Source organism: Hirundo rustica, chromosome 13, assembly GCF_015227805.2.
Source record: "Hirundo rustica isolate bHirRus1 chromosome 13, bHirRus1.pri.v3, whole genome shotgun sequence".
Classification (NCBI taxonomy): domain Eukaryota; kingdom Metazoa; phylum Chordata; class Aves; order Passeriformes; family Hirundinidae; genus Hirundo; species Hirundo rustica.
In genome coordinates this window covers 4,571,285-4,585,130 of record NC_053462.1, presented here as the reverse complement: position 1 = coordinate 4,585,130, position 13,846 = coordinate 4,571,285, and positions in this window count along the sequence as shown.

The following is a 13,846-nucleotide window of genomic DNA, read 5'->3' as shown; positions in this document are numbered from 1 at the left end:
TACCAAGCAGGAAAGAAGAATTAAAAGTTACCAAGCCACACCACAATTTATAATGCAACAAGAGGTCTTCATTACATTGTACAATAAAAATTCCTTCAACAAGCATTTCTTCTGCATTTTAAATTCTTTAACAGGAATTTGAGAACCTCTGCCACAGAGTTGCCTAAGCTGACGACTCAGTACCAGGAAAATTATTCAGAAACATTATAGCTTGGTCCAGCTCAAAGTCAAAGAACAACAACGAGTAGTAGCATTTAAATCACATGCCCAATTCCTCAAGTACTCAGGAAATGCAGTGGAATTATTTCTTCTCTTGCGGGCCATAACCCTATTTAGTCTTTAACCCTGGATGCTGGGTCTTGTGGTTATGTTGTAGCTCTCCAAAACAAACACCACTTAGTAACAGGATTATCAGTGATGAGGTAGAAAGGACTGTCTTAAAATGGTAGCTCCAAAAAGAAGAGCCACTGTGGCAAATTGATATCAATGCTTCATTGCCAGGACCTGAATAACATCTTCCTTCCACGTAAAAAACCAGGGAAAACCCCAGCCCTGAGATGGATGATATACATTGCAGAAATAAACACTGACGTGATAAACATTACTTTGCCTTTTTTAAACTCTGGTTTCTGGACAGGGAGCTGCAGAGCTGCATTACTGTTTTAGTGAAAAAGGTTTCTCAGCTAAGGAAAGCTTTCCTAAAGGTTGTAAGCCAGGGGCAATATTTAAAAGGCTTGATGCATTCCCAAACCTGGCTCTCAAATTTCTCTACAGGAAGGACAGACATTGCTACTCACATTGCTATCCACCCACCCAGGATGGCACCTGCAGCAAACACTTGCTGTTGAAATGAAAGCCTTTTTCCCAGGACCTCTACAATCCAGCTGCAGAGAGCATCATCAAACGGAGAGGAGAGGAGAGGAGAGGAGAGGAGAGGAGAGGAGAGGAGAGGAGAGGAGAGGAGAGGAGAGGAGAGAGCAGCACCTCAAACCAGTGACATTCAGGCTAACTGATAAGTGAGCCTGATAGCAAAATTACCCTATTTTCTGCTGGGTGCCACACCCTTCAATTCCACACTGCCACCCCTCCCCAGTCCAGCTCCTTGGCTCCATGCCCCCCAGACAACTCCCAGCTATTGTGCAGCCAGTCCTGGCTATGTCCTTTCAGCTGGTTTTCAGATGGTTTTTAATCCTCCATCAGCCACTCTTCTGATAAGGATGGGGGTTTCCTCAGGACCAGCCACCCAGGCCAATTTCCCAGACAAACCAATCTCCTCTCCACTCCATGACCAATTAAGAGCTTGGAGAAGCAGAAGAGTTTGAAATAGTTTAATAATGGTGACCTGGTTAAAAGTCTAGAAAAAGAGGGGGGGTTTTGTTTGTTTATTTGTTTTTAACTCCTGTAAAGAGAAAAGCAAAGAAATCTTCACTTTTGGCAAAAATAGCTAGTGCTACAAGAATAAAACACAGCAGCAAAATCACAGTACTTTTGTAGTGTAGCTGCTGTTATGTCCCATTTCCTCACTTAGAACACAGAATCTTCCATCTTCTGAAACAATCTAGGTTTAAGTAACAAAAGCAACCTTACTTCAACAAGAAGTAAAATTCCAGAGGAAGAAAACTAAGAGAACAAAAATGAGTCATGCACTGATATAGTTGAGAATAAATGTTTTTTCAGAGGTAAAATCCAACCTAGGCCTTTAAAGACAGGCTACAGAAGTTGTAATAAGTAAAACACCTGCTGTTGGCATTATTAACCATGCTGGTTAGGGGGAATTGATATATTCCTGAGTTATGAAATTCCTAACGTTTACACTTCATAAAATGAAGAGCCTATCTGTGAGACCTTTGAACTCTGACAGCATTTCAACCATTACCAAAGATGGTACCAACTGAAGTCCTTTAGTCTTTCTTGTCACAAAGAAAACACCAGTGAGAGCTGAAGCAAAGCAACTGCAGCATAACCTTTCACATGGAAAAAAAAAAAATAAATCACTGAACAGCTTTTTGCAAGACTACTGTTTCTAAATCAATTTAAAAACCACTCTGAATCAGGTTTGCTGAAACAAAACACTTGATCAGAGTCCAGGAACAGAGCTAACACACCCTCACATAGAGCTGGAGCTCCAGGTTCATATCACCAGAACACAACAATGCTATAGCAGCTGACTGCCCATCAACAGCAAGCTGGCAAAAGAAAAAAAAAGAATTCTTGCAAGGATCTTTGCAGAGAAAGATTTTTTTACCCACAGAACAAACAGAGCTCTTGTCACACCCTGCTCTGTAAAGCACTCTGAGAACAGACTCTCACTGTTCTCTGATGGGTTGGTTTTATCTGATGTAGTTTTGACAAGTTCTGGATGGGTTTAAACACATAAATAGAAAATACTTGCACTAGCCTGTTCTTCTTACACTGGAAAGGAATCAAGTTTTACCTTCCAGCTGTAAACTAATACTTCAATACCTTAAGGCAAGTTTCTACAACCAATTTCTAAATGCACATTACACAATCCTGAATCATATGATTTTGCTAAAACAGATGGCATGTTTTGGCCTCAGCCCTTGCAGAAAGCACTGGTTTATAGGTCTGTTATTATACTGGCCCAGTCTCCGCTCACCAATTTAATCCCTGAAACTTTTTGGCAAAGGAAGAATGTGTTTTTAAAAGCAGCCCCATATCTTGATTTTGAGGGGCAGCTCACACACACATTATGGAAAAAACCCTTGTGTTCCATGGAAAAGTTTCAGGTATGCACAAACAACTGCATTGCTCAATAAGCAGAGTTAGCATTTTAAGCAGCACTTATTATACCAGGGAGAGATGGGAGCAAAGGGTGTTCCCAGACATCTGAGCCAAGGAAACGGCATCCCCAGAATGAGGGAATGGAAACTCTTCCACTTGGAGCACATCTGTGTCCAAAAACTAGGGCAAGCCTGTTAACAGAGAGAGGAAGACCTGCAGCATCTACTGTAAATGAAACAAGGACTCCAAATCATTCATTTATGTACAGTGCTAAGCAGGAGTACAAATAGGCCAAGGCTGCATCTCCCAAAACACCCAATAAGGTTCAGCACATCATTTAAAACCACTATTTGGAGAAAAAAAAAAAATCATCTTTAAAGAGAAGCATTTCAAAACCCATTAAACTGAGCTACCACAAACATATTTGAACCATTTTTTTCCACAGACATTGCTAATAACCCAGGAAGTTCCATTCCAGGAAGATACCGTGCACATACAAAATTAAGGACTTCTGTTTCTTCAAATTCAAGTTATTCTCACTTTTGAGACTTTACAAGAAAACCTCTTTGGAATTGGAGTTTTGGGGTTTTTCTGTCCATCAAGGACATATACCAAATATTGGCCAATGGAAATCCTATATACTAGGGCTGCTTATCAAAAGCAGCTCTAGCACATACAGGCATGAATCGCTCAAGGGCACACTGCCAGGAGTCTCTCACTCCTGACCTGTTCATCGGGGGCTGCACGTCTGGGCAGACATAGCACTGGAATATGAACATAAGAATTAATGTAAAATAGAAGTAAAGTTGCCACGTAAAAGCACGCAACTCACTTCTGCGTGACTACCCTGAAATCATTTCACTTCTCTTTCAGTTAAAATACCTTTCAACATTCCTCCAGCCCTCACTCGAGGGGGAAGCGGTGTCCGAGCTGACTCACAGGCGAAAAGGCCCAGCAGGATCTCCTCAATTCTGCTCACGGCCGGGCAGGGCGGGAGGCAGAGCCACGCCCCAGCCCGGCGGTGCGAGCAGGGAGGCGCACGGGGCTGCGCGGGGAGCGCAGCGGCGCCGCCCGGGGAGCGCTGCCCGCCGGCCCTGCCCTGCCCGGCTCCGCTGGGCTCTCCCGCTGCCCGCGCCAGCGGCGGCATCTGCAGCGGCTCCGGCACTCGCGGCCGCGCCCGGGGCGAGAAGGGAAGGGAAAGGAAAGGAAGGGGCCGCTGGCCCTGGCGGGCTCGGGGCTCCGCCGTGTCTGCGGGAGCAACTCCAGCCTCGCTGCAGCTGAACGAACACCGCCTTCAGCGAGCCTGCCTGGCCGGCACAGCTTCTTGGCAAGCCTCCGAGCCGAGAAGCGAACTTACAATACTGTGGTCTATCCATCTGAGCCTTTGTGTACCTTAACAACGAGAAGAAATTACTATCTGGGGGACTTCGACGAAGTTTGGGACCGGTTCCTCTTTCCTGAGCACTGCCGCCACACCCAGAATTGTTACGGGGCGCATGAAGCTTCCCGTGGGCTGCCTCACCCATGGCCCCACCGCTGAACCGAGCATAGAAAAGTAACAGGCGAGCAGGGGCCGGAGGAAGAGGAGCTGGGTGCGGGAGGGCGGCGGCCGCGGCAGCGTCCACCACGCTCCGCATCTTGCTCCCTCCACGCCTTGCCCGCTCCGCGCCCGGTCCGATCCGCGTCCTGCCCGCTCCGCACGCTGCCCGCGTAGCGTCCTGCCCGCTCCACGCCCTGTCCGCTCCACACGCTGCCCGCTCCGCACGCTGCCCGCTCAGCATCCTGTCCGCTCTGCGTCCTGCCCTCTCCTCACGCTGCCCGCTCCACGCCCTGTTCGCTCCGCACCCTGCCCGCGCAGCGCCCGCTCGGCTCCCGCCGCAGCAGCGGCTCCGCAGCGCGACCCCCGCCCTCAGCCCGGCCCGGCCCCGCGGCGCTGCCGCCGAGGGCTCACCTGGCTGGGGCGGGCAGGGCGGCTCTGGCGGCGGCTCGGGCGGCTCTGGCAGCGGCTGGGGCCCGCGGCAGCCCGGGCGGGGTTTTGTAGGGCCGGGCGGGCCCTTCCCGCCCCGGCGCCCCCCCGGCACGGCGCTGACTCACCCGGCCGCGCCCGACTCCGGCGCAGGACGGGGACAGGGACGGGGTGGGCGAGGGTAGGGCAGGAGCAGCCTCTCCCTCCGCAGCCGTGCCCCGCCGGACGCCCAGGGGGCTCCCGAGGTGGCGGGGACGCCGGGAGCGGCAGAAGGCTGCAGGGGTCGGAGCTCAGCCCTCACCCCCCAGCTCCGCTTCTCCACCTGTCCCCTGCCCGCCCACCCTGCAGCTGCGAACCCCCAGCGCCTCGGGGGAAGGCGGCCCCGTCCGCCCGCCCAGCCCTCGCCCCAGCGCTCCCGCTGCAGCAGGTGGCTGCTTGCAGCCCGTGCTCTGGGTTCCTCCGAGCAGCGCGGCTGTGACAGCGGCGCTCGGGGCAGAGCACAGCAGCCGAGTCCCAGGTGCCCAGCACAGGGCCCGGACCCCGAATGCCCCCGCCTCGGCAAGACGGGCACCCCCTGCCCAGGAGCGAGAACTGGGCTCATACACAGCAAACCAAGACCCCTGCGGTGTGCAGGTGGGGCCCAGCCTGCTTCGTGCAAGCCGTGCTCAGAGGGCAGGAGGTATCTGAACTGGGAGAAGCCTAATGACGTCTGGCACAAGCAATAAATGCTAGAAGAATGAGACACAAACTCTGCTCTGAGGCTGACTGAATCATGCTCAGATAACCCGAACAGGCCTGCCACACCCAATACAGGGACAGGAAATCTAAGCTTCTCCCAGCTCGAGTAGTGAAAACTCAATTACAGAGTCCCAGGTGTTATACTTGTAACAGAAGATAAATATACTTTAAAAGTATTTGCAGATCTTCAGTTGGATCACTTGAGACGACTTTCACTTCAACAGCATGGACAATATATATGTCATCAACATTAAATACTGCAGAAAAAAGCAAGCAGTCCCCCCTTGCAATACAAGCAGATATTCCTGTAACTTCAGTGCGGTTTTCTCAATCCCCTGCAGGTTAATAGATGTACATAGTTCTTTCAAGAATAAGTGGTGACCCTGTCGAATTGATTCTGCAAAGAGACATTTGTCTCTGCTAGAAGTACTTTTTGTAGGCACAGACAGAGATGGCAGACATGGGGTAAAAAAGTTTTAGGTTTAGCCAGGTGCATAAAAACAGCAGTGGCCAAAGCTGGCAAACACAAAAGGGACAAGAACATAGGCTGAGAGACACTGTGATGGCTGGCATGAAACAAGCTCAGCAGCACAAAAAGGGAGAAATATCAGGAAGTACTACATTTGACTTCAAATGTAGAAGCAACAGAGTGGACACATGAACTGGTCATTCCAGAAGGTGAAAATAATGTTAATACACCTTTTCTGGTTAAACAGAAGTGACAAGAAGGGGAGTGCCACAGGAAAAGGCATATCATGGAGAAGCATTTTGTCAGAAAATGTCAGTGCCAATATTGCATTAGTTTGACACATTAGCCTTGTTTTTGGCAAGGCCACTGTGGTTATTTCTCTGTGTATTAAGGAACCCGTCTTTCAAAATTAATTCCTGGTTATCCTACTTCAACCACTGTCTGTCACTAACTGTTAAATAATTTCCCCCTGCTTTTCAGGTTTCTTAGGAAAAAAAAAAAAATCACTGGCAACTTGGAAATGTTATTCACACATCAAAAATACTTACAGTCCTAGCAGTAACAACCATTCTGTACTGCAGTAGTCATTAGAGGCTTTAAATAAGGATATTCAGCCAGAGAGCCAATTTGCCTCCTAATGGCTGCATAATCCCTCAGGGACAGTTTTTTTAACCCCCATCTCTCGTCAAATATTCTTAATACAAAAGCAGAAAAGCATAATCACAACACCCTCAGCTAAAGAAAATGTTTTCCACATATACACTGCATTTTTGTATACAATCTGCTGAGTCACATGTTAGAGTTGAGGAGGAACATAATCATTCTCTAACCATTTATCTTTCAGTCCTCTACTGCAGCCTGTTTTAATGACACTACAACTTCCACTTCCTTAGGAATTTATCTTTTTAACAATTCAATACTTCCTAAAATGTGAAGTAGCTCATATACTACCATTAATTTCAGCTAACTACTTCTTCATATGAACAGTTTGCAAAAAGTTTGATATCAAGCGAGCAATTATTATAACCAACAGCTTCAGAAATGTCTCTAACATCCAACTCCATCATCAGTTATTCAAACTCAGAATCACACATTGACCCCAGTTCAAAATGGGCAGGAGCCTCTCTGAACTTATACAAACTTCAGGGACTGCTGAAGTGATTTCAAAAGGAAAAAAGACTGACAGTAGAAAAAAACCCCAGTATTTTCAGAGTCATGAAGATACAAACACATTGAAACATGTTACAAATTCCCCCAATTGCTCTCTCTATATGTAGGTCACTGACATCAAAGGCACTTTTCTCAGCTGGGGAATTTAAGTAGTATGAACAGCAGAAAACACAGTCACGCTTCTGGCAGAACAACCAACCCCTAATACCAAAGCCATTGATCCTGCTCATGGAAATATGATATATTCTTCATACCTTCAAGAAAAATGTCTGCAAAAACAGTGATTTAAGGAAGGCAGCAGTCAGGCTGAGCAAACAGGAAAGCCTTCTGTTAGGTACCAAACAGGGATAGGGAAATAATTAATTAATGGGAAAACAGCAGCCAGTCCCTGCATCACTTTTAAAAATGAGATCTAAGCCTGTACATCATATAGGATATTTCTGAGGATTTACCCAGAACTTGGAGAGTGTGTATAGTACCTATCCCAAGGGGTTCAGGTCCATGATCACTGCTCCTGAGCACTACTGTCAGCTTCAGGCTGGATAAAGGGCTGGGACAAGGACCGCACTTACCACAAGCTGTGTCTCTCTGTGTCTGCCTCACAGGTATTTACTGGAAGAAACGTTCTTCAACTAATAAGGTAGCGCCAAGAAAGGTTTTCAATTTGTTTTCACGTTGTTTGGCCTCTGCACTCCCTTAAAATATCTGCATAGAAGGTGAAATTTTAAATTGCCAGCAACTCATTCAGCTGCAATTCCCTGTTTATGACCTGGCTTCCTGCATGCTGAACACAGCAATCCAAGAGAGCACACTTTGCTTGGCTGGGGCTGCACGGAGTCCTGTGGATGGAAAAACAGATATAATTGTGCCAACTTCCCATTCTTCCCTTCTGACTGTTCCCTGTGATTGAGCTTCAGCCTGTAGTCTATGGACATGCTGTAGGTCCATTTGTTCCATCCTCAGTGACATTACCATTGCCAACTCTACCATTTTTTTGTTATTACTTAATATTGTTTGATACCAATTTTATCTTTTTTTCCTCCCTCTTTCAATTCAATGTACCACTTTCTTCTACCTCACCAAAACGATTTTTTCCTCTCATTATCATATTACTAGAGGCTTGATGTGCTTAACTTGAATATTCAGTTTAAATTCCTCTCTGACCCAACTTTATCTTTGCAATAATATCCTTGCATATCGGATCACTCCAGCTGATTTTTCTCACTTCTGTCTATTTTGCTCCTCCATCTGCACAGATCTTGCTCCCCTCTTTCAGGATGCTGTCTACAAACCATCAACACTGCATTAACACTGGAGCTATGAAGGACACAATTCTGTCAATAGGTATTGCCTACTTAAACCTGTTGCTTCAATTAAAAGAAAAAGAGAGGGGAGGGATCAGGAGAAAGGACTTTCTGGTCTAGGTGTGACTGAGCCTCTATCTAGTATTGCTTCCTGATTGTGTTGCAAGAGGATAATATAAATTCCATTCTGATAAGCATATGGATCAGGCAGACCTCTGGGTGTTGTTTTTGCATCTTGATTATTTGTGTCTAATTTGGGAACTGCCATGATACAAATACACACAGCTTTGTTATTACCTCTCATGGTAATTACAGGTTACAAAGACAGTTAAGTATAACTTAAAAGTTGTGCTACTTGGGTTCCCAGGGTAACAGCTTGGAAAGTTATTATGTCTATGGCTACAGAGGAAAGGAGTGACTGTTGCTTAGCACACCTACACTGTATTAGTAGAACTCTATAAACACTGAAAGGATCATTTTGCTTGAGAGAAGGGGAGTTGTGTTCTGGATTGTTTGGCTTTTATTTTTTCTTTTTTTTGGGGGGGTGGGGTGAGGTGGAGGGAGTTTACTCTAAATATTACAGACCTGTAATCCCACATTTTTGAAAAATAGACTGAATACCAGAATACCAATGCCAACTTTTACCTAACACAATAGCAGAGAGCCAGACATCTTGTTAGGTGCTTCACCTAACAACCTAAGCCCTCGGATCAATTCTATTCTGTGCACTCTCATTCCTACACTACATGCACATTCCTGCACAAATGTTATTCTCCACTCAGAATTTAATTTACTTGAAATAATCCCTTTTAAAGAGCAAGACTTCATCTCTGGAATGATCTTCTGTGTTGGCCAGCTCTCTAGTATTTTGTTACGTGTGTGCTCTATAAATGAAGCATTATAACAGGTAAGGTGGCTGGCACTTGCTGGTTCAGTCTGGGAACAGTGAATGCAGGCACGAGCAGTGTGTTTCTGAACAGATCATCCTGGTTAAACACTGGCCCTCCTGTGCTGAATGCCTTGCAGTGCTGGGCTTTGCTGTGTGATCTTAGACTGTTGCCTTCTGACTGATCAGGCCCCATCTTTCTACTGTTAACTCTTCAGAGCAAAGCTTAAGCATCACATCTGCTAAAGAAAATGGTAAACAATGTTAATTACTTCAAGATACAAAAATAAATTGAGACTCATCCAATTGTTTCCAGTTTACCTTCATCTGTTTCACACAAAGTCTATGTTACAAGAAGGGTGATGTAACCTTGTTTATGGGGTGCATTTTAGCAATCACTGTGAGTGACAAAGACATGCTTGATGTGCCCTGAAGTCACTTCCCATGCAGAATCTCCAAGTGCCTCACACGTAAGAGCCTGACAGCAAAGGCTCTTCAGAGCCAGTAAAACATCTAACTCTCCACCAGCTGGCTGCACCTTGAAGGTGATGTCAAAGAGTTTCCTTTTATATTCTGATACTGTTTCCTATGTGTGATTCACTTGTGCTCTGTCAAGATGCTCAGAAGGAAGCAAACCCCTTTATTACTCTCACCTAGCTGACACAGCTAACATGGGCCACCAGCTTCAAAGGTGCTGCAGGCTTTTCCTCCTGACTCAGCTCAGGCTATTGCACCTTCTCTCCTGTCTGCCATGAGAACTAGAGTAGGCCAGAGAGGTTTGCACATTAAGTGACACAGAGATCCAACCATGAACAAATGTAAACCAGCAAGTCAGATAACAAGTATAGCAAAACTTAGAAAAGTAACTCCTCTGGCACGTTTCTCATGAGTATTACTTGTATCTGGAGCTCAAGTCCATTTCTAACCTCAAGTGTGAATCACCAGTTTGGTTTTTCAGTGTGCCTCATGGGAGTGATCATCTAGTGACTAGGAGAGGTCTCCTAGATACACACAAACATAGAAATGAAACTCTTGCCAAACCCCTTGTACTGGTATTGGAGGCTTGAATAAACTCCAGCGTCTTTACACTGAATGAAAGAGTGGCAGGATAAGGAAACAAACAGTCTCTATGTGTGTAACCATGTTTCAGTGCATTTCCCCAGTCCCTGGGGACTTCCCGATGCCCTGCTCGAGAGCCAGCTGCCTTTTCATGCAAACATCAAGCAGTCTGAGACAAACCAGGACTGTAAAGCCTTATCAGATATTAAAGTTCACCTTCTGTTCTCAGATTACCACGAACATCCTCAACCATAGTTTAATGTACTTTGGGTTGGAGAGCTGCAGTTCCATCTGAATCCAGGTATCATGCTGTCTTTGGTCCTAGAACTAATCCTTTAACTGGCTAAAAAAGCTCAAATCTCAAAACCAAACCCACTATGCTGAGTTCAGCTTTCTCAGTAATACCAGCACAATACTGCTGATATAAACAGGCTACCAGTATGCATTACAACACTAAGGAGAGATTTTGAACCCATTTAGATATCACAGTGCTTAAAACGATCCCAGCTGCCAGCTCTAAAATAATGTCCCCCAGACAGCCGCCACACTGGAAAACACTGCAGAAAATATTACCAGTGCACGTAGGAACCCCTGACATCATCCAGAACAGAGCAGCATGAATAATCACCACAGAGCTTTTGGCCTGTCTTGCCAAAGGACAGAAACAGCTACAAAAGATGGAAGCTGCCAAAAGTCCTCAGGGAATTTTTTCCTAGGAATAGTGTTAAAAGCTTTAAGTTTGTTCTGCTTCATTGTTTCCCATCATTATGTGCTCTTTCCACTTTAGTGACTCATAACACAAACAGTCCCATGGTTTGGATTAGTCTCTTGGCCTCTGCCAAAGTACTGGGGAGGCTGTCACACCTTAAATACGTACCTAAGAATCCTGGGGAATAATTCTGAAAGGTTCAAGAAACCTAATTAAGCATCACCTAAACTTACTCTAAAAATGCTTACACACCAGGTTCCTATGGCAAATCTGCAGGCTGCTAACTACATACTATAAAAATTATGTCCTTGTTGTTTAATATCATGCCACCTCTGAAATGACCCAGGAAAATGAATTTTAAAATCACTTACAGCGAGAAGTTCATTGAGAGAAGTCAACATACAATTTTTACAGCAATCTGGAACACAGCTGGAAATTTTCAGTTAAAATCAATGATTCTGTGAAATAGCAAGAAAGGTTTTTTTTGTGGCTCGTTTCAAAACATATCAACTTTGTTTTAGTACAAAACATAAACCACAGGATTTTGAGAAAGTTCCTGCATGATCTGAACTTCATTACCTAAATTAGGATCAGCTGAGGTACTAGCTGGGAATGAATGATGCCTTGCAAGACAAAGGAATGTCACAGATTCCTAATTACACAGTACTGTCTGCACTGATGTTTTTGTTGCTCTTTCAAGTGGCATCTTACAGCTTTAGAGGAAAATCAAGGCAAGGAAAATTGACTTCAAAAAGCTGTTGATTGAGTGGCTGCTACCAAGAGATTAATTTCTGCCAGGCAGGCTAAGACTTGTTTTTCCAGGTCAGAAGCACAGGTCTGAATTCCAAAACCAGAGATCTCTTCCTCTAATGAGCAAGAAAAAGTATATTAAAAGCTTATTGTTTTAGCATGGAGTACACGTAATACTTCACATTTTCACATTTGATTGCAGATAAACCTTCAGTAAACACTTCTACTGGAGCTGGATAACTTTCAGTGCTGTGTCCTGCACATCAGTAGCCAGCACTCACGTCAGAGACAGGTGAGGAGAGAGAGCAAAAGGCTGCAGTGTCAACACAACTACAGAGAATTTTCAAACCATATCTCAACACTCAGGTTTATTTTTCTAATGCTGCTACTACCCTCCAGGAGGTTATTAATACCAGAATGAGCAGCCATCAGTGTGAATAGAATAACTGAGTTCAGAAGAGCAGCGGAAAGAGCCCAGCTGGCTGAGCAACAAGGATAGACACGGAGAGCCAGCCAGCCACCATCCTTTCCTGTGGGGAGAGAGGCTGGATCACAGAAAGCCTTTGGGAAGGTTTTGTCAGTACAGAAAGTTAGAAGTACAAATTTAAGCCACAGCCTGAAACACGTACACAACACACACACAGAGGAGTGTGGAGCCACAGACATTCCTTAGGCCAAAGAAATGTGTACACCACTTTATCTTCTCAATTTGTCTGTCTGGGCTGGTAGAAAACCTAGAAATGGGAGACAATGTATTTTTTTGATAACTAGGATGTCATGGGAATTATCTTCCCTGAAGAGGACAGGAAACAAATTTATTGATTCATGTACCCACGTGCAAATTTTCTGCTTGTTATTTAAACAACCCAAGAGGCTGGTGACACGTCTACTGACCCACAAGATGCTTTTTCTCCAGGACAACAACAGTGTCAGTACAAAATTCTCTCCAGGTTTCTCAACCTCCATGTGCTGCTTCTGCACTAAACCAGTCACTCTAATCAATCTCACCGTGCATTCTGCTTAGGTTACTTGCAAACAAGCCAAAGAATTTCAACTGTGACGTGAGCACTTGTTAATTTACAAATGGCTACAAAAGCTGTTTGAAAGTAGCATGTGCAGCTTTGCAGTAACTATACCTCCTTTTCATTTCATTATTTCTGCTATAAACAAAGAATATCCAGAGAGCTGCACAAGGTTACTGTCCTCCTGTCAGTCAAGGGAACAGAACTGCAGTTAACTGCAAGGCTCTGAAATAAATAGGTTTTGACTGCTGAGGTAGCTTTTAAGTATAAGAGCTGCTCAGCCATGGGCTTCTGACAGCTTTTTCCTTCCCTCCTTTTTTAAGCTCAAATTTAATCCAATCATTAAAATATTTGTTGAAGTGCTCTGTCTGCCTGGCAGCATAGCCCACACGACAGACAGAGTGATGGGTAACTTATTTCAGCAGGAATTTTTTTTGCATTACTCCTGGGGTTTTTTAGATTTTTTTTTTTTTGAATTGTTTGTGCAAAGATTTGGTAGGTGGAGCTTTTGAACCAATTGCAGCAGACCTGGCACAGGGTGGCACTCATGCTGTTCACTCTAACATGGGATAAACAAATGTTAAATATAAAAATCATGAACAAACACGAGTTTTCAACATTTTCAAGGTTGAAAAATTTGTTTTCAGTGATGAAACTGAATTCTAAACAAGTATTCTCATTTTATTTATAATGCTTTAAAATACCCCAGGAGCATTGATCTCAGCATGAATTTGACTACACTGATTCTTAACACGGGTATTTCTAAATTTATTTTCAGAAAACCCCTAAGTTTCTCCCTCTCCGCTAAAGTACCTCAGAAGAACTGACATGGGAAGAAGCAAGAGAGCTTCAGTAAGAAAGGCTACGCTGCATCGTTCCTTTCAAACCACAGCAGAATGCACTGCAGCAGCTGTGGCAGCAGCAGCCTTTAGGGAGGAGAGAGTAACAGGCACAGCAGGACTTTCTGCTGGATCTGTTTGGGAAAACAGCAGAACTCTCAGGTACAGAGATGCACCCTCACATCAGGGAAT